The sequence below is a fragment of the Felis catus genome, chromosome E1 (genome assembly GCF_018350175.1).
Source record: "Felis catus isolate Fca126 chromosome E1, F.catus_Fca126_mat1.0, whole genome shotgun sequence".
NCBI classification, from domain to species: domain Eukaryota; kingdom Metazoa; phylum Chordata; class Mammalia; order Carnivora; family Felidae; genus Felis; species Felis catus.
This window is the reverse complement of record NC_058381.1, coordinates 31641899-31663138: the sequence shown is the minus strand read 5'-3', so window position 1 is coordinate 31663138 and position 21240 is coordinate 31641899. Positions and strand designations below refer to the sequence as shown.

Genomic DNA, 21240 nt, shown 5'->3' with positions numbered 1-21240 from the left:
AAAAGGACATTTGAGATAATGGTCGAGAAGCCCTGAATATTACCTAGCCCAGTTTACCAGGATAGGAAATAACTTAATTTGAGAGAGAAGAAGAGTTCTTTTGACTGCAAAGTACCCTGTGCCATACATTTTAAGAGGCTGAGTTTGGCAGAGTACAGTTCTATCCTCTAGGAAGAAAATGACCAATGACCTGTACACGAAGTTATCTGGGAAAAAAAGTAGATATAATTCAGTGCAAGGACTTCAAATTGGTATCTTCTTTCTTTCCAGCTTTACTGAGGTTTAATGGACAAATAAAATTACAGGACATTTAAAGTGCATATTGTGATGATTTGATATATGTATATCATGAAAGAACTCCTCCTATCTAGTTAATTAACACATCCCATCACCCTTATATATATGTTTTGGTGACAACATTTCAAAATCTACTCACTTGGCAAATTTCAAGTATGCAACTATAGTTACCATGTTGTACATCAGATGCTCTGAATTGATTCGTCTTACAGCTGAGGCTTATAATCTTTTACCAACTTCTCCCTATTTCCCCTATACCCCAGTCCCTGGCAATGAGTTTTCTACTAATTTTCTGAGGTTTTTGTTGTTGTTGTTGTTGTTGTTGTTGTTGTTGTTGTTGTTGTTGTTTTGGTTCCACATATAAGTGATACCATGCAATATTAGTCTTTTTCTATCTGGATTATTTCACTTAGCATCATGCACTCAGAGTTCATCCATGTGATCACAAATAGCAGCATTTTCTTCTTTCTCATGGCTAATATTCCTGTGTCTGTGTGTGTCTGTGGTACATCACATCTTCTATATCCATTCATCCATCAATAAGCATATAGGTTGTTTCCATGTCTTGGCTACTGTGAATAATGCTGCAGTGAACATGGTAGTGCAGACATCTCTTTGAGAGAGTGATTTCATTTCCTTTGGATATATACCTAAGAAGTGGAATTGCTGGATCATAGGGTAGTTCTATTTTTAACTTTTTGAGCAACCTCCCTACTGTTTCCCATAGTGGCTGTGACAATTTAGATTTCCAACAGTGATGCACCAAGGTCCTCTTTTCTCCACAGCCTCACCAACACGTGTTATTTATCTTTACAATGACACACATTCTAACATGTGTGAGGTGATATTTCATTGCACTTCTGATTTGCATTTCCCTGATGATTACAGGTTTTCCATGGACCTGTTGGCCATTTGTAGGTTTTCTTTGGAAAAAAAAAAAAAAGTCTGTTAAAGTCCTCTGCCCTTTTTTTAAAGGGATTGTTTGTTTTTGCTATTGAGCTGTGAGGGTTGTATTAACTCCTGATCAGGTAGATGCTTTGCAAATACTTTCTCCCATTCAATAGGTTGCCTTTTCATTGTGTTGATAATTTCCTTTGCTGTGCAGAAGCTTTCTAGTTTGTTATCATCATGCTTATTTTTGCTTTTGTTGCTTTTGCTTTTGGTGTCAAATCCAAAAGATCGTTTCCAAGACCAACGTCAGGACGCTTACTCTGTATGTTTTCTTCTAGAATTGTTGTGGCTTCAGATCTTACCTTCAAGTCCTTAATCCATTTCCAGTTAATTGTTATGAGTGGTGTAACACACAAGTCCCATTTTCTTTTTTGCGTGTGAATATCCAGTTTTCCCAACACCATTTATTGAAGAGACTATCCTTTCCCTATTGTGTATTTTAAACAGGTTTCATCTTAAGTGTTAACTTTGATCAATTAGTGTTATCTGCCAGGGACATTGGGGGAAATGGAGTGGCATCCCATGTGCTATGCATTTGTCATCCCTTGATAGGTAAAAAGAGTAATGAACTGGCAGTCAGAGGTTCCATATTCAAGTTTCAATCCTATTATTTTGTTATAACTCCATGCCCTGGAAAAGTGTTCTACACTTAATAAATATATGCTAGAATAAAAAACTCACTTAATACTGAGAGGGCTTCAACTTAGAATGGCAGTCAAGTCTGCAGAGTACCTTGCCAGCATTGGTCTCATCAAATTCTACCACCACCTCTGTGGAGAAAGAGGTACTACAGCATGGCAGTGTGGAAAGAAAAGCAGGGAGAAGATAATATAGATATGGATATTAATTCTGGCTTTTCCATTTAGCTTCCTCATTTTTAAAATGAAGTTTATAATAATAACGACCTCCCAATGAATGTAAGAACGTCCACTTTGGAATGCAGCACTGCTGCTCCCTTTATCAGAGCTGGACTTGTGACTTACCTTGGCCAACAGAGAGAAATAATAGTTATGAATATGAAGCCTAAGCATTAAGACAACTTGCAATTTCCATCTTCACTGTCTTGGACTCCTGAGACCATTATGCTATGAAAGTCCATCTAGCCTAGTAAAGGTTAAAAAAATCACAGAGAGGAGAAATGAAGTGTCATAATTGGCTTCAGCTGACAAATACATGATTGATGTCCTCTTGGAATCACCTGTTCCACTGGAGCCACCAGATGACAGTAACTGCATGAATGATTCCCAGTGAGACCAGGCAAAGAACCACTGAGATTGTACATCTACAGAATCATAAGAAATAATAAACTGGTATTGTTTTATACCACTAAGTTTTGCATAGCAATAGGTAACTGATACAAGCACAAGGCCTACCTTCTAAAATTGTAAGAAGGACTAAATAAGATAATTATGTAAAATGACAAAAACACAAGAAACTGACTAAAGGGTGGGGAGCATTATTAGCCTCCTGCTTCATAGGTGAAATATCAGGCTTACCACAACTAAGCAGATTATTCAAGGTCACACTGCCTTTAACTGTGAAGCAATGCCATACACAAATTAAAATCCAGAGAAAACTCAGAGGTCATACTTTGTGGCTCACCACTCATTAGTGTGACATCTCTGTTAGGCTGTTTTCTGTAAAATGGGGCAGTAATCACACTTGCCTGATAGGATTTATGTGAGGGTTGATAGAGGTAATGAATGTGTATCAATTAGCCCAGTGCCTGGAACATAAGAAGCATTTAAAAATTAATATACAATTATTTTAGTGAAGGTTTCCATTTTAGAACATCAATGAAGTTTTTAATTGCTCCTTTTAACAAATATTACCACTGAGTAGAAATTTTATGGGCCCTGAGGGCAACGTAGGGTTTCATCCCAGTCAAGGACACAAACAAGATTAAGAGCATGTGACAGCTTGCAGTTAGGAAGTTCACACTACAGAGTGGTGAGTTTAGGGTATCATATACAGAGTCAGTGTACAGATGACCCAATAGACAGACCTGGGTAGACATGGTTTTCTAGAGTACAGCTATGACTCAGAGTTAGAATTTAAAGGGGTGAAAAGCAATAGATTAAAAAATCATCTTAAACTAAGAAAGTGGGGCTTATCACTGTGAGTTGCCAACAGTTTATCTGAGGTAGGACAAAGGCTGTTGGCTTGATGCCTTCTTTTCAAGCATAGCTGTGAGCATGTGCCGTTAAGAGTTAGGTTCTGTGTTAGTTCAGAATATCAAAGAACCAGACGCCAAGATGCGATTAAATTTGCAAGGAATTATTAGGGAAGTACTTTCAGAGAGAAAATATGGAGAGATACAGGGAATGCTGGGAAAGCCATCAGACCATGATACAAGTCTGACCCCAAGAGATGGAGAGAAAAGGTTTGGTAGTAGAAGCATTCTAGACTACCATGCTCTCTAAATAAAGTTTGACAAGATCTTCAGAGAGTCCTTGGGCCAAGGTTGTCCATCAGAGAAGTTCCAGGTCTCCCAGGAACAGGTTTGCCTTAGAATCCCTGCCAAGCTCAGTCATTGGCTGGAAGCAACCATGGGAAGCATGACATCTGTACAATGTAGCAAGAGATTTCAGAACACAGCATCTGGGGCTCTGTTCAATTACATCTTCCATAATTGGAAGCCCTCAAGGAGTATTCCAATGGCTGCCACAGCCCACTAGGGAAAAACTGGGTTAAACAGGTGCTGTGTCCACCAGAAAGTCACTGACATTGCAGCACGAGAATGTGCTTTGATTGCAAATATAAGGATGATAAACAAGTGACAAACCTACTCAGAGACCTGTTCTTAGTTTCACTAAAGAAGAGAAGGTGTCAGGGACTAGAAGCAGTTTGTCTCTAAGATATTGGTTTTACTTCAAGTGACCTGTCTTTTTGCAAAATTGATAGACAGAGATCTTTCCAGAGTTGGTTGAATAGAGTGTTATAAAGGTATCAGTAAAATTCAAATGGATCCTCTGACATCTCTGCTAATAAGAATAACTGCTGCTCCACAGAGAAAAGTGAAAAGAAGCTGAATAGGTGTTTGAAATCAAAGAATCTTTATCATCACCCATACTTCAAAGAATGCTATTATGATATGCAGGGGATTTGGATCTCTGAAAGCAATCAAAGAGTTACTGTGTTCTCCAAATGAAATTATATAGTATTTTAATATTGACAACACAAATCCATTTATAATTTAATTCATCAAGTAAGTATACTTGTTCCTTCTTCCCCACCTCTCTCATTCTCTATTTTTTATATTCCCCTTTCAGCCCAAGTGAAAAGCTCCGCAACAACCAGATAAAAGCTGGTGAAAACCACGTGCTAATTTCAAGAGTATACTATCCTGTTATTTCTACCAATTTGGACGTTTCATTTCTCTAAGTATTTATCAAGAACTTACTATGTGTTCAAGCCCTTCCTCTAGATATAGGTGGGAATAAAGATCAAACCACAGTCCATCGCCTGAGAATATTTTCAATAGGTACTGAACATCCTCAAGTGCAAAAGGAAATGCTTTTTATCTCTAGAACTGTCATATAATGTGGTACAGGTTGTTCACTGCTCAAAGGTGCCCAGCAAGTGGAGTGAGTGGAGGTCTGAAATTACCCATGTTCAGTTCATCAAGCTATGCAACCTTACACACAGCTAGGTCTTACAAGAGAAAGTGTGCATTAGTCTAATTAGCACAAAGTTGCCATTTGACTAATGATACCCTGAAAATAGTTCTGAATCTTAAATGAGCTCAGTCTGCTGCATTTAATGGGAACACAATATCGAATGAGTGAAACGATTATGCATCAGAAATTCAGTGTATATTCTAGTACCCAAATTCATGGTATAGAAAATAGTTTCTTAGATACCAAAATATGGAGAAACTGCCATAAGATATATTATTCTTGCAAGACTATCTTCCTAGCAGAATCAATTCTCAAATATATACATGGATGATTCACAATACAGATCACTGAAAAGGTCAGAACAAAAGACACTGAGTTTTGAATGGAAATTGGATGACTTCTGGGATTTGGCAAAATTACCGTCATAGTACACTTTGCTCTCATATTCAAACAGATATGTACACTCTAATAGTCACTGACTGGTAGCCAGAAAAGCAAGTCCTAGATTAGGAAGATGAAGTCTAACCAGGGAGAAATGCTTGTCAAAAATCAATCTACCAAAGAAATAGATCACTGACTAATAATCACATGTAGTAAAATGGGAAAGAAAAATGTATTCCCACAGAACTCCAGGGAAAAGGTGACTGGCTACATTGAACTCTCTCCAAATCGAAGCAGGTAGAGCTGGAGACTGAGTGGGATGAGTCCCCAGGTGAGAGAGATCAATGACAGCAAAGCATGAGATACGGAGCCCAACAATGGTAGATGTAGCAATAACAACATCCCATGTAGGGAAACCCTAATCAAGAATCTCTCAAATGAAACCAAATACAATGTAGGTGGTTATCACATTACCACATTTATTTGTTATATATACAATCTAGATGAAAGTAAACATGAAGGGTTCTGTAAGGACTGTGGCTTTTATCGTGAATGAAGATCAGAAGCCATCAGAGAATTTTAAGCAGAAAAATATTGTAAAGTGGACTTACAATGTAAAAAGTCCTCTGGCCGCAACGTGAACATTTAACTGTAATAGGGCAAGAGAAGATGTATTATATGAAGGCTGCTTCAGTAATCCAGGTGTGACATGGTGGCTTGGACCAGGATAGTGACCGTAGAGGTAGACATACTACACATAAATGTGGTATATTAGGTATAATGCCAACATAGATGCATTGAGTTAACAAAACCATATTTTAAATGAATTTATATGAAACTGTAGTTCTGAAACCACCCGTCTCTATTCTATCAATGCCTTTTCCCTCCACCCCTTATAACTGGGGAGGATTATTATCCTTTCCTGAGAATTTACTTGAGCCCTTAAAAATTGATAGTTTCAAGGCTTAACCAGATTTTTCACACTTGAAAAATAGACAATGTAAAGCCACTGGTTTTTTTCTCAACAAGTCAGAAGAGGCATAATTTGGACAGGGTAAGGTGAGAGAACAAATGGAAATAAACCAGCACAGTTTTGCATTATGATTTATTGTCCAAACCAGGATACTCTTGAGGGATAATTTAAAGTTATATGATTTTTTAAGTGATTTACTGTAAAATTGGTTTCATTATATTGTTGGACCTTTAAAATATTTTTATTCAAAATTACTTTCAAAATATAATTCTTAAAATTAAAGTATCAACTTGGGGCACCTGGGTGGCTCAGTCAGTGAAGGATCTAGCTCTTGATTTCTGCTCAGGTCATGATCCCAGGGTTCATGAGATCAAGCCCCACATTGGGCTCTATGCTGACAGCACACAGCCTGCTTGGAATTCTTTCTCTCCCTCTCTCTCTCAAAATAAATCAATAAACATTTAAAAATAAAGAAAATTAAAATATCTACTCATGTAAATGCAGATAAAACAGTATTTATTATAAAACTTCACTGATTGATGTTGTAATCAAAAGAAGATAACATGAGTAAAATAATTATTTTGGCGTAGATTAATTTAATCAGTTTCTTAGCCATAACAATCCCTAATTGTCTTGTCACTGGTATTGGTCTCAAAGTTGTTTTTTCAAGATGCTCTTATTTTTTAACTGTTTAAATTCAATTTCACACACCATCTTCAATATTGCATTTTATATGTATGATATTTAAAGTTGTTGACACTTTCAGTTGACTCTTCCCTGTAGACCGTAATTTTTTTAATTGAGAAAATCACTCTCTGCAGACATTGAGGTATCTGTTAAGCCAAAAACAACTTCTCCTAAGTGGATGTTATTCCCCATTCTAACTTATTATCTTATTGATCTGTAAATATCTCACAACAAATACTTTTATAAATACTGTATTTTTGCTTCCATTTAGATACTTGTCTTCAATCATCTAATCTCTATGATTTTTTTTAGTTATTTTGTATACTTTGCCAAATTTAGATATTGCAACTTTGTAGGCCTTTTCAATTTCATATCATCAGCATCCTAGTGGAGAATGGAGATTTTTCCAATAAAAAAGTGTCAAAGTATTCTTACCATCTGTCAAAATATTACACATGTAATTATCAAATTTCCAAATGAAATATTTTACACCAGTACTTCTCAAATTTTAATGTAAATACAAATACCCCAGGAATCTTATTAAAACAAAGACTATGATTCAGGGTGTGTTGGAGCTACAGTTCTAACAAGCTCACAGGTGAGGCCAATGTTGCCTAGGACCACACTCTGAATAGCAAAACTGCAATTTGGGCTTTTATTGTTTTTTTTTTTTTTTTAACGTTTATTTATTTTTGAGAGAGAGACAGAGCATGAATGGGGGGAGGGTCAGAGAGAGAGGGAGAGACAGAATCGGAAGCAGGCTCCAAGCTGTCAGCACACAGCCCCAAGCGGGGCTCAAACTCGTGAACCACGAGATCATGACCTGAACCGAAGTCGGACACTTAACCCAATGAGCCACCCAGGCGCCCCTGGGCTTTTATTGTTTTATCCATTCAGTCCTTCCTTTCCTTTTTTCAAAAATTTTTTTAAATGTTTTTTTATTTTATTATTTTTTTTAACGTTTATTTATTTTTGAGACACAGAGAGAGCATGAACAGGGGAGGGGCAGAGAGAGAGGGAGACACAGAATCTGAAACAGGCTCCAGGCTCTGAGCGGTCAGCACAGAGCCCAATGCGCGGCTCGAACTCACGGACCGTGAGATCATGACCTGAGCCGAAGTCGGACGATTAACCGACCAAGCCACTCAGGTGCCCCTTAAATGTTTATTTTTATTTTTGAGACAGAGCACGAGTTGGGGAGGGGCAGAGTGAGTCAGACAGAGAATCTGAAACAGACTCCGAGCTGTCAGCACAGAGCCCAACTCGAGGCTGGAACTCACAGACCAGGAGATCATGGCCTGAGCCGAAGTCAGACACTCAACCCACTGAGCCACCAAGGCGGCCTTCCTTTCCTTTTTGAGAGATCAATTTCACAACGTCTTCTTCTCTGAAACTTGCCAAATACATAAAAAGCTGCAGTTTTTTTTTTTTGGCATTCATGTGTTAAATGTTCAGATTAAAGATTTTCAATTAAGTTTGAACAAAATGCAATCAAAAATTTATTTTTTAAAGCAGTTTAATACCATCACCATCATAAAATATTTAGTTTGTTTTCTAATGCTATTCATTGAAAATTCAAACATCTCTGACTGATGGTGAGTAACTAAGAGGTAAGCATGCTGAAGAGTTTTTAAAAATTTAATACCATCTTCATTACAAAATAAAGTTGTAATTTATTTATTCTAAGTGGATACATATGACATTATTTTGATATCTACAACTTCCATTTTGATTGGTTAAATAACACTTGTTTAGATGCGGTTATAAACTATGCATGCACCACAACCAATTTCAAGTACATTTCTGCTCCAGGGCCTCTTAATTTAATAACATTATTTTTACCACCACACTGTGTGCCAGTAAAATCTGTGTTTGTTCCTATTTTCTCCATAAAATATTTTAAATGATGACATGTTTAACTTTATACTAGTATTCACAATACTGTCAGATGTCGTAATTTAGAATGATTTTGATCCCATTAATGGGAATTTAAAAATAAGCTATTATTAAATTTATCTACACTTGATCTTAGCCAAAAGGCCAAGAAGCGATATTATTGAATTTATCTAAATTCGTGTTCTACTTGAAACATTTGTTGACACTGAGGGGGAAAAAAAACATTGTTTAATTCTTTGCAAAGTTTTTCTGCTAATGAAGCTATCAATTAACAACTATCAATTTACTTTTAGTGTATTCACAGGAAAAGCTGGAATCAATGACAGAAGAAACTAATTTAGAACTGTCATTTGATCTAAATGAAAAGTCATGCTTCACAGAATAAAATGTAAGTGCTCTTTCTAAAGCTGTAGGTTTCCAATCATTGTTAACAGGGTAGTCTTCTTAAAGTAACTATTAAATTTTGAAGGAGAGGCTGATGCTTCTTTACCATACTTCTGACTCTTGGTTTTCACATGCTCATTAATATTATGATAACCCCCATAAATAATTTTCAACAAAGTCTCATGGAAGTTTCCCATTCATCAATATCTTAAGAAACAGAAATTCATATTTAATCTCTTTTAAATATACTTTTTTTGCTTTGGCACATTGCAGCCAACAATTAGAAAAAAATGTTTAAAGCATAATGAAAAAATAAATTGTTGTAGAGTTCTCATGGAGTAAATGACAAAAATCACTGTAGCAACACATTCCAACAATTATTTTCCATACATATTTCACATATATCTAACTTCTAATTTTTGCAGGTTTCCCAGTGTGTGCAACTAGTGGCCAGATGCTTTGTGTATCCAACATCCCAAAGAAGGACCACAGCAATTCACCAAACAGCCAGAAGAAACAGTAGCAATAAGCAGTTCTTCCATCGCTACCTAAAAGTAGGTGTTGGCGGTCTCTAGCTTCTCCTAATAAAGTGCAGTCTTGCTCACCAGCAAGCACTCTTAATGCTATCTTTCAAAGGAAGGAGATAGGGTGTTAGTTACTGGCCATGTGGAAACGGCCAGAAAAGAGAAATAGTGAATATGAAAAATGGACCAGTGATGACTTATGTAAGTAACTCTGTTCACTACATATGCATTGCCCACTTAACATGACAGAAGCTGGAAGTAAACATGAAATCAACCAAATGCAGAGTGCTTATTTTAATGCAGTGATCAATAACACTATGCTTAAAAAAATAAAAACTCTAGGACAAACGCTAAATGAAACTGGATACCATGATTAGAGCCATAAACCATGACTGCCATAGGCAAAACATGAGGTACGGTCATTCTAATTATAATGTGAAGTACTATCCCTACAGGAAGAAAAACCGATCTCTCAACTTACTAGGGCAGTTAGGAAAATGTTTTTCTGGTGCCTTAAGGATTTAGATGGAATGCAGTATCTTTGTTTATAAGACAAATTTGGCCTGCAGACAGTTTGTTGGCTTACACAGACTTGTTTTTAATTTGAGTTACTTGCAAAAAATTAAATTGGAAGATTTCATGTAGAATTGCAGTTGAGAGAAGAGAGAAATAGATAAAGATCTGACAACTCTGAGCTTGTATTTTCACATACTCAAAATGAGATATAATGTCACAGAGCCAGGTTTTCTTATAAACTCAAAGAGCACCACTTAGCTTGTATCCAAAGTGAAATTAATACAAAAGAGTTGTATATGAAGTGCCTGGGTGGCTCAGTCAGTTAAGCATCCAACTCTTCATCTCAGCTCAGGTCATGATCTTGTTGTTTGTGAGATCGAGCACTACATCAGTCTCTGCACTGACAATGCGGAGCCTGCTTGGGATTGATTCTCATATTCTCTCTCTCTCTCTCACCACTCCCTCAAAATAAACTTTAAAAAAAATACAAATGAATTGTACATGTAATACAAATATGCCACCCCCTGGAATTGAGCAACTCCTAAGGTCCCAATATATACAAAAGACACCTTTAGAAGAAATAGCCTTCAGTTTGCCATAACCCCTACCCAATTCAACCAATCAACTTCATTACTTGGACATATGAACAACAGAGCTGGTTACCTCTGGTTTGGAGTATATTCTTCCTAAGAGTTCTTTTGGAAAAGTATTTGTCTGATTTTATAGTTAGCTACTGTACAACCAAAATAATGGAGAGATGAATCTGCAACTCTTAGTGGTGGAAAATACCTGCACTATCTTATGTGTTTTCAGTAATAAAACAACCCACACCCCATTGCTCTTCACCACATTATTCAGTAGGATTTAAGAGATGAGGGCCATTGATTCTGTCCTGATGGAGACTCTAGAGCCATTATTCCAAATATTACTTTAAGCCAAATAATTTAAGTGTTGGTATATGTGCTCCTTGTTGGTAGAGAATAGCATGGATGACCCGAAGCCCAGCAGTTATTACAAGAAAGTGGTGGTCCCAGAAAGACACATACGTAATACACAGGGACTCAGACAGGAAGAGGAAACATTCCAAAGAAACCGCCCCCCCCATTCAAAAATCAACCCTTATCCCTCAAAAGTTGTATTTCCTAGATGTTTCCCACTATGGGAATAGCTGTATTTCACATTGACTGTGGTGTTTGGTTGTTTTTTTTTTTTTTTTTTTATCTCTTATATTGTAATTTCCTTTAGTTATTCCAGGTAAAGTTCATCATACCCATCAAAACTTGAATAACAATGTTATGGACAACAAAGCAGGAGTAAATGCTAATGTGATTTTCTGGTGCCTCGGAAGAGGGCCAAGCATACTACTGTTAATGGTGTATGGCAGATCCAGTGTGCTCAGCAGGGTGACACACAGAACACATGCCTTTAAAGAGCTGCAATCTCATGAATAACTCATGACTCAAGAGGAATATAAGCTAACCCTTCACTACTGAAAGTCAGAGGAGATGCAAAATTAGAACAGATAGCAGAAATACACAAATATTAACACACACACACATACATACATGTTAGATATATAGGTAGAAATAGTTTGTGTGCAAGTGATTCCTTTTGAAAGAAAAAACTGGTTTAAAAAAAATGTTGGAGTCTTTACCTTTTCCTTGCGAAGTTTCTGGAGACTAAAAAGTTGCATCTTCCCAACACCTACATAGCCAATGAGTGACAGTGTATGCTCAAACTTTGACACCATAAGCACTGTAATAGTCCCTCTCATTGCCAGTTAAAAAGTACACCTTTGTTTAAATGGCTGGAATGCATCTTGGCAGATAATGTATATTGAATAATGTCAATACACAGCTTGTTAAAGCTGACAATGGATGCTCAGAAGATGTCAAACAGGAACAGAACTCAGCCTTTATCCCAATCCAGGTTGCTTAAAGCTGAAGTGTGGTAAATTGGGCATGTCTAAAAGGGAGCTGTCAAGCTTAAAAGGTTTAATATTAAATCTTTCCCTACAGATCTGAAACAGACTAATAGAGCTAGGCACTTACACTTCTCTTGGGTTATAAAGCACTTGAAAAATAATACATATTAAGCTACTAAAAATGCCCTGTGAGGTTAGGGGGCAAGTGGAATTATTACATGATCCATTATTTCCTTCTACAAATGCCCATGTGATTCTATACAGGGTTTCCTTCCATGGTTTTATCCTAAGGATGAAAATAAGTTTCCCTCTAAAGATTAGCTTCCCCTGCTTAGGAACAGGCAGTCTCAAGCACTGTGTTGAAAAGGAGTCTGAGGCCACTCCTAGGCTAAAACTAGAGTATCACAATCCAAGCAGGTCAGGGAGGTATGGGTTGAAAATGCTGACACAGATTCCAGGTGTTGGCTGCACACTGAACTGAGTATGGCACAGATATGTTGTATCTCTCAGTTCAGGATCATGTTTAATATAGTCAATAAGCTGGTGGGCTGAGCACCAGGGCACCAAAGGATGCTCCAAATGAGAGAGAGCTGCCCATCCAACATGCAAAGCAGAAACCTTATGTACATGGAAAGGGGTGTGAGGATTTTGTAATTTGAAAAAAAAGAATAGCGTTTCTGAGGTCTACACGGCAAGATATTTCCATCTCAGAGAGTTTGTATGAATTTTTCCTGTATTTCTTATGCTTTTTTCCAACCTGGAAACTCTTTTTGTTCTAGACTTTGCAACCTACTTATCTTGTGTGCTTAGAAAAATCTCTTCATTCTGAGAAAGTAGTTTGGATGTCAGTTCCAGTTTTCCTGTGAATGGAAAGATTTTTTGGAGTTGAGTTGACAAAGTACAGATGTTGGTGAATACTAATCTGAACAACTAAGCAAGCAGTGAATTGTGCTTCCACAAATGATGGGTTGAGCCCTGGATCAAAGAAAAACTGTGCCTTCATGTATATAATAGGAGAAGCTGGGTAAGGAGAGAACCAAATGGGAAAAAAAAATCAATCTCTTTTCATAGGCTCTGTATGTTTTTCTTAACAGAGACTATATTTATTCAAGAAACTGCATGGTTCTGGAAAGCATACCACCTCAATATGCACTGAAGCCTGATCTTATGACTGCAGTCAGCCTAGCACTAAATGCACACAAAAACAGACAAAATGTGTGAATCCCCACTATCCCACACAGCCTTGATGGTATATCTGGTTTTCTCTTTGCATACTCTAAAGTGCTAGCTGCCTTGCCAGCAGGCAGTAGACTTGTTGCAGAATTCAAGTCTATTTCTGGAGATTACAGATTGCTGGGATTAATATCAGTGTAGTCAGTACATAGCACCCAAATTTCCATGCTCTGATGGTATTTCAGAACTGGCACCCTACCTCTCTCCCATTATATTGCCAGGGGACAATGATGAGACAACTCTGAGGGATGAAGGAGAGGAGGAACTAAAATAATGTTTCACAAAGTCAGTAATTGCCCAGCCTCTATCATGATTTGTACCAAAGACCTATACCAGTAGCATTATCCTTTAAATACACTCACTTTGTTTACTTTATCCTAAGAACTACCACAACAGCATAGATTGAAGGGATAAATAACATTTTTAATGCTAATTCAAATCTGTAACTGATGCAACAACAACAACAAAAAAGAACGTGTCCACCCAAAGTCCCTAAATCATCTTAAGGCGCCTCATAAAGTCACACTCTGGGAAATTGGCAACTGAAAGGAATCCCAGCTGAGAGGTGCTAGAATTTCAGACTAAGCCCAAAATACCCACACTAGAGCTGGATGAAAAAGGCTGGAGTGGAGAACTCTCATTGCAGACTTACTCTTCTCATCTAAATAGACAATCATTTCTACTTTTCCACATCCTTATCACCACCAGATACCATTCAAGTACTGGCAGCTGTTAGAAGAAATGTAAGAAGGGAAGAAACAGAAAGAAAAAAAAAAGAAAACGGATCTGACAAGTAAAAAGGAATCTGCTTGGTTTTCTGCTGTTGCTGCATTTTGTGGGTTGAAAGGCTAATATCAAAATATTGTGGTTATAAAAACATCATAATTATAGGATTCTGAATCATGTTTGTCATCACTCCATGCCTTTGTCTTTGTCTTTCTTTTAATCTCTTTAATGTACCATAATTATGTCTTCAGTATGGGTCAATTATCTCTGAACTAAAAAACAAATTACCATCATTACCTCTGATTATTCTTCCCTTTTCTTTGATCCTATTTTGTTCAACAACCAAAATTTTGTGTTCATTCAGCCCTTCTCTTCCCTAGTTGCATCACTGGCAGGGCTGAGATACAGTAGAAAATCATTCCCCTGCCATTTCCAATATTATCCTTTCCCTTCATCCCCTTCTTCAAACATTTCTGGTGCCTGCACATCATCAAAATATGTTCAAATGACCTTATTACAAACATAGCTCCTGGCTGACACCACCTTTTAGGCCCAGCACCCCTTTAATCTTTTACTTCCCCATCCTAACTACATTTACTAAATCCAAATTAGTACACGAAGGCCCATTCAGACTGCATTAATGTCTTAAAAAGTGACTGCATCCTACTGTCAATAATCCTAAGACTAATGGGCCCCTGGACTTAGGTGACACAGAAAATTAGCAAGGCTGGACTGGAGCAAAGATCCATGAATTACAAAGGACCTCTCTACTGTGGTTACAGAAACTAATGAAAAATTAGCATTTCATTTGGTTGGAAAAGGAAGAAAGCAAGAAGGAGGATGAAAGAAACGAACTTAAGAATAGTACTTAGAAAATAATACTTGAGAAATAAAAACATCCAAGTTGTCTTGATGATGCTTTTCTAGACAGGTGTCCAGAAGATTAAGAAGCAAGATGAAAGCAAAATTTGCTTTCTCTTTGTGGAAGTGGGATGGAAATAAGGGATGGAGGAGCCACAGTGATTATTCTTTCGGGCAGTCTTACTGGTTATGGAGCACCAGGCATCATGATGGTTTTCTTGCCCCGTATTGATAAGCTGATTTCCCAGAAATCCCTATAGTGAACTGGAAGAACATTCTTAACACCAACACATAGACTCTGTGCACCAAAGTATAAGTGGGAAATTCAGCAACAATTTCCTCTAACTCATGCTAGCTGGACCCCTGTATGTAACCAAAATCTTCACTTCTACCACATCTTTGTTTCCTGTCTGCATTTTTAGGAGGTGTTTCTCCTATGCTGATTATTCCCTTCCATTCCTGAATTCACTGAATCTAAAAGTGGGGGTGGGGGGGAACAGGGCTTAAAAATATAGCCCACTGGGGCACCTACTCTGCAAATAAGTACAGCCTGATGTGTTACAGACACTAGGATAGACAGAATTCTCTAAGTCTTTGTTTAATATAACCATTAGATTTGAGACAGGGCATGGAAAAACTATGGTACTGGAACAAAGCTAAAATACTTCATCTTTTAGAAGAACAGCATTATTTTCAAATAGAATCACTTGTTAATAAATTGAGGCCATGATGATAAAAACAGATCAGAAGCCCAAGCTAGGATTCTCACATGCCTTGCTCCAGCCAAATGACTTTGAGATCACATAAACTATTAAGGTCCCTACTCTAGCTATGTCAGAGGGTTTCTATGAGGATGCTCTGAAGTAATATACATGAAAATGCTCAACATTCATGCCATTTGCAGCAAAGTGGATGGAACTGGAAGGTACTATGCTGAGTGAACTAAGTCGGTCAGAGAAGGACAGATATCATGTTTTCACTCATATGTGTATCTTGAGAAACTTAACAAAAGACCAAGGGGAAGGGAAGAGGAAAAAAAAATAGTTACAAACAGAGAGGCAAGGAGGTAAACCACAAGAGACTCTTAAATACAGAAAACAAACTGAGGGTGGACTGGGGGTGGGGGAGAGGGGAAAATGGGTGATGGGCACTGAGGAGGACACTGTTGGGATGAGCACTGGGTGTTGTATGTAAGTCAATTTGACAATAAATTATATTTTTTTAAAAACATTGTATAAATACAAGAAACTTGCTATAGACTCATATATTGAAATCTTAATGCCCAATATGATGCTATTGGTAGTTTTTGAAAGGTAATTGGGTCATGAGAGTGGAGCCTCATGATGGGATTAGTGCCCTTTTAAGAGACACCAAAGAGTTTGCTTCCTCTCCCTCTGTTCTCTGCCACTTGAAAGAAGATGATGGTTTAGAAATCAGGAAGAGGTACCCTGCCCAAAATCCAACCATGCTGGCACCCTTATCTCAGATGTCCAGTCTCCAGAACCGGGAGATATATATTTGTTGTTTAAGCCACATCCATGTAATTTGTTATAGCAGCCCAAATGGACTAGGACCCTTTATAGAAAGAATCTGCTGACCACTATTCTAGGGGGTTGAGATACAGCAGTGATAAAAGTAGCAATACAAAAACAAAGATCTTTGCCCTCCTGGTGCTTACATTCTAATGGGAGAAGACAACTTACTTAATAAAAAAGTTAATCACATAGTTAGAAAGTTGAATGTCATGGGAGAAATTAATCAGGGTAAGAGGAACTGGATGTGTGCAAGGGGAGGGGTTGCAAGTTTTAAGAGTACATTCTAGGTAGTTCTCACAGAAGATTAAGAGTAAAGAATGTGACTTGGGGTTTTATAGGCCACTGCTACTAATCTTGGGTTTTACTCTGAGTAAAATGGAAAACCACAGGCAGTATTTAAGTGGAGAAATGTCAGGATCTAATTTGGTTTTTATTATTTTTTTTTTAAGATTTATTCATTTTTTAGAGACAGAGACAGAGCATCAGTGGGGGAGAAAGGGAGACACAGAATCCGAAGCAGGCTCCAGGCTCTGAGCTGTCAGCACAGAGCTCGATGCAGGGCTCTAACCCACAAACTGTGAGATCATGACCTGAGCTGAAGTCGGATGCTCAACCAACTGAGCCACCCAGGCACCCCATCTAATTTGGTTTTTAAAGGACCACTCTTGCTATTCTGTTGAAAATAAAATGTAGTAAGACATGATCAAAGAAAGAAGATATGTTATAGGAGACTTTTCTAATATGGTAGGCAGGAGATAATGGTAGCTTGAACGATGACGATAGTAATGTGAACAATGAGAACTGACTCCTTGGAATATTTTGAAAATAGAGCAACAGGATTTGCTGATAAGTTAGAACAGAGGTATGGAAGAAGGAAAGAAGTCAAGAATAATCCCTAAGGTTTTTGGCATGAGCTAGAAGACTAGAGTTGCCATTATCTGAAGACTGGGACTGAAGCAGATTTAAGAGGTACATTAGTTTCCTAGGACTGCTGCACTAAATTACCACAAACTTGGTGGCTTAGAACAGAAATTTAGTCTCTCACAGTTCTAGAGGACAAAAGTCCGAAACCAGAGTGTCAAGCAGGACCACGCTCTCTCCAAAGTATCTAGGGGAGCATCCTCCCTTGCCTCTTGGGTTTCTGTGGCTCCAAGCATTCCTTGACTGAGAGCTGCATAACTGTAATCTCTGCCTCTGTCTGCTTTCTCCTCTTATGTGTGCCTTCTTTGATAAGAACACTTATCATTTGATTTAAGGCTCACCCACATAATCCAGAATTATCTCATCTCAAGATCCGTTTCTTTTTTAATATGAAATTTATTGTGAAATTGGCTTCCATACAACACCCAGTGCTCATCCCAACAGGTGCCCTCCTCAAGATCCGTTTCTTAATTACATCTGCAAAGACCCTTTTTCCATATAAAGTCACATTCATAGATTCCAGAATAACATATCTTTTTGGGAAGGGCACTGTTCAACCCTCTACAAGGGGAAGATTGAAGTTCTATTTTAGACATTAAGTTTGAGACTTCTCTTAATTGAGTGGAGACATTGATTGGGTAGTTTAATACACAGACCTAGAACTCAACCACATGATGGTAGAAGCCAAGAGTTCAAACAAGCTCTTTACCCATGCTTGTTCAGATGTCACAGGGGTCTCTCATATACAACAGGAGTGACTGGTAAATGGTCCTTGATATAAAGTAATATTCCCTGCCTATGCCATACCCAATGCTGATGCCCTTGGCTATAACACAAAGAGCCCCTGCTTTCTCCTTTGAAAGGTGGTGTGGGGGCGCCTGGGTGGCGCAGTCGGTTAAGCGTCCGACTTCAGCCAGGTCACGATCTCGCGGTCCGTGAGTTCGAGCCCCGCGTCAGGCTCTGGGCTGATGGCTCGGAGCCTGGAGCCTGTTTCCAATTCTGTGTCTCCCTCTCTCTCTGCCCCTCCCCCGTTCATGCTCTGTCTCTCTCCCAAAAATAAATAAACGTTGAAAAAAAAAATTAAATAAAAAAAAAGAAAGGTGATGTGGATTTGACTAATCAAGACGAGATTCTTAGGGTTCAAGGAAAGCAACATTGTTTTCCTAAATTTAGTAAAGAGATCAAACTTACCAATGTACAGAAAGCACTAGGAATGCCATGGTCCAACTGTCCCTGGCTCCTGCTTTGTGAAACACCGTAAACACACCATGGAGTTAAGGATCCAACCAATAGTTCAGAACAGCAACTTTCTCTACAGTACAGAAAATAAATGGTTTTGCTAGCAGCATGTTCTAACCCATGAAGCTAACTAGCTGAGAAGAAATTTCAGCATTAGGCCACTTAATATTGACTCAACACAGATATTCTGCCAAATCAGAAACTTCAAAGCTCAACATATTAATGAGTTCCTAGAGGCTCTGGAGACTGCTTGCTGGTCAGAGAAAAGATCTATCCAAGAATCTTCTCTTTAACTTAAAGTGAAAATTGATGCTATCTGGGTTTCAAGTGTAATCACACTAATTTATTGGGAAATATATAGGGGATTGCCAAAAGTAGAAATCTTCCAATTATAGGTTTAAATGAATTGGTTTTCCTTGTTTTTGTCAGTCTGATTCATGAAGTACTTTCGCTTTCAAACAATCAGAAGTTATTTATACAGGTGTGGCCTTATTAATGTAGGTAAAAAGGCTCAAAGGTAGAATTACAGTTCTTTTCTGAAAAACAGTGAATCGATAACAAGAGAGTGAATCATTTAGGACAGGGTAACTCAGAAGAACACTGCTCAAATGTGGCTTCTTCCTCCAAAAGGTTTTTGGCTCCATTTTTTCAAAATCTGCTAGGACAGAAAATATCCTTATCTCATGGTTTGTTCACAGACATAAATAAGTTGGTGGCTTCCCTAAGCTCCTACCAGGAAGGGAACATTTGAGAGACTGGTTCATTGTCTGGAACTGAGCACCAAAAGTGCATTGAAACTGCTATGCTTCCTTATTCTTCCAGGACATAAATGAATATAATTAGGAGAGGACTCAGAAGAGTTGGGCTCTTTCTCTTACAGAAAAAGGAAAAAGTAACATGTTCTGCCTCATAATCACTACCCCTTGTTCTAAGGGAGATAACACTGTTAAGTTTTCAAAAGAATATTCTTTGGCATTAGGAGAACGTCTGAACATCCTTTCTGCAGTATGTCTCTTCTGTCACTCTAGGCAAATCTAAAGAAGAGATCAGAATAGTCCATATTTCATACGGCTATCATGAGGGTTAAATGTAAAGAATACACACATTGTCTTGCACAAAGAAGAGCTAATTGTAGCTATATAACAGGGCTATAGTTAAGTGCTACAAATTGCACACCTTTCTGTGTCAGGCAAATATTCTTTGATTAAATCTCAAACCCAATAACCCCAAACAAGAGACTGTGATAAAATGCCAACTCTTCTGAAAGTGTGATGAGAAGTTTGTTTTCCTATTAGTGAAAGTGGAAAAGTTGTTTTTATTCATTTTTGTGATCTGGCTGAGGATCCAAAGGCCCTAGAGCACCTGGCACAGAGAACTAAAAGTTATTATTGAAAACTAAAGTTTTTGATGAACCTAATACCCAAAGGCAGATCATATCCACATAGCACGAAGCCTAAAAGTAGGGCAATGAGAAAAGCAAGACTGAGATAATATTGAAGCCCCAACCCTGTGGCAATAAATGGAATGGGTCAGAGTGAGAGAGAAACAAACCAAGCCAGCAAAAATGCTCATGTGGGCCCCTTTTAAGAAGAAAATATGTATCAATAACAATTGATTTTGAAGTCATTCCTATTACTGGAAAGTTCAAGGCCAATTATACCTGATTTAAGACCCCAGCTAGATAGGCAGCTTTGCCAGATTCCACTCATTGTTAATGTCTTACTCTGTCACTTATTATAGAAGATACTTGGTCTTCAAAAACACTAATTCAACGTTCAATCCTATGTTTACTGCAGCATTATTTACAAGAGCCAATGTACGGAAGAAGCCTAAGTGTCCAATGATAGATGAATGGATAAAGAAGATGTGGTATATATATATATATATATATATATATATATATATACACATTGGAATATTATTCAGCCACAAAAAAAAGAATGAAGTCTTGCCATTTGCAACAACACAAATAGAGCCAGAGAGTATAACTGTAAGTGAAATAAGTTAGTCAGAAAATAGAAATACCATATGATCTCACTCATATGTGGAATTTAAGAAACAGAATAAAAAGTAAAGAAAAAAAAAAAAGAGACAAACCAAGAAATAGACTGTTAACTACAGAGCACTGATGGTTACCAGAGGAGAAGTGGGTGGGGAGAAGGGTGGAATAGGTGATGGGGATTAAAGAGCACACTTACCAAGACCAAAAAAAAAAATAATAGAGAACACTGGTCTTCAAAAAAAAAAAAAAAATTGCTCTCACCTCTATCCCCTTGGAATGTCTTAACCAGCTTACCCCATACCTTCTTCTAAGGTAGAGCCCACCTTCCTCCACCTGAAGGGTATTCGCTGCCTTACTAGAGTAACCTCACCAGGAATTAAAAGGCAGTCTTTAGCAGCACCTGGGTGGCTCAGTCAGTTAAGCATCTGACTTCAGCTCAGGTCACAATTGGTTCATTAGTGCAGAGCCTGCTTGGGATTCTCCCTCTCCCTCACTCTCTGTCCCTGACCACTTTTGCATGCTCATGCATGCTCTCTCTCAAAATAGACAGGCTTAAAAAAAAAAAAAGTA

General features: G+C 37.9%; 1 long non-coding RNA gene and 1 pseudogene across 1 annotated transcript; one reads left to right on the top strand and one right to left on the bottom strand.

Annotated features, from left to right (window-relative positions):
• Positions 1 to 915: 915 nt before the first annotated feature.
• LOC123382051 lies at positions 916 to 14287 on the top strand. The gene is made up of 4 exons (XR_006589816.1): positions 916 to 4732; positions 9099 to 9193; positions 9615 to 9743; positions 12933 to 14287. It is a non-coding gene; the product is annotated as an uncharacterized LOC123382051 (long non-coding RNA).
• Positions 8872 to 8961, bottom strand: LOC111557944 (annotated as a pseudogene).
• Positions 14288 to 21240: the final 6953 nt, after the last annotated feature.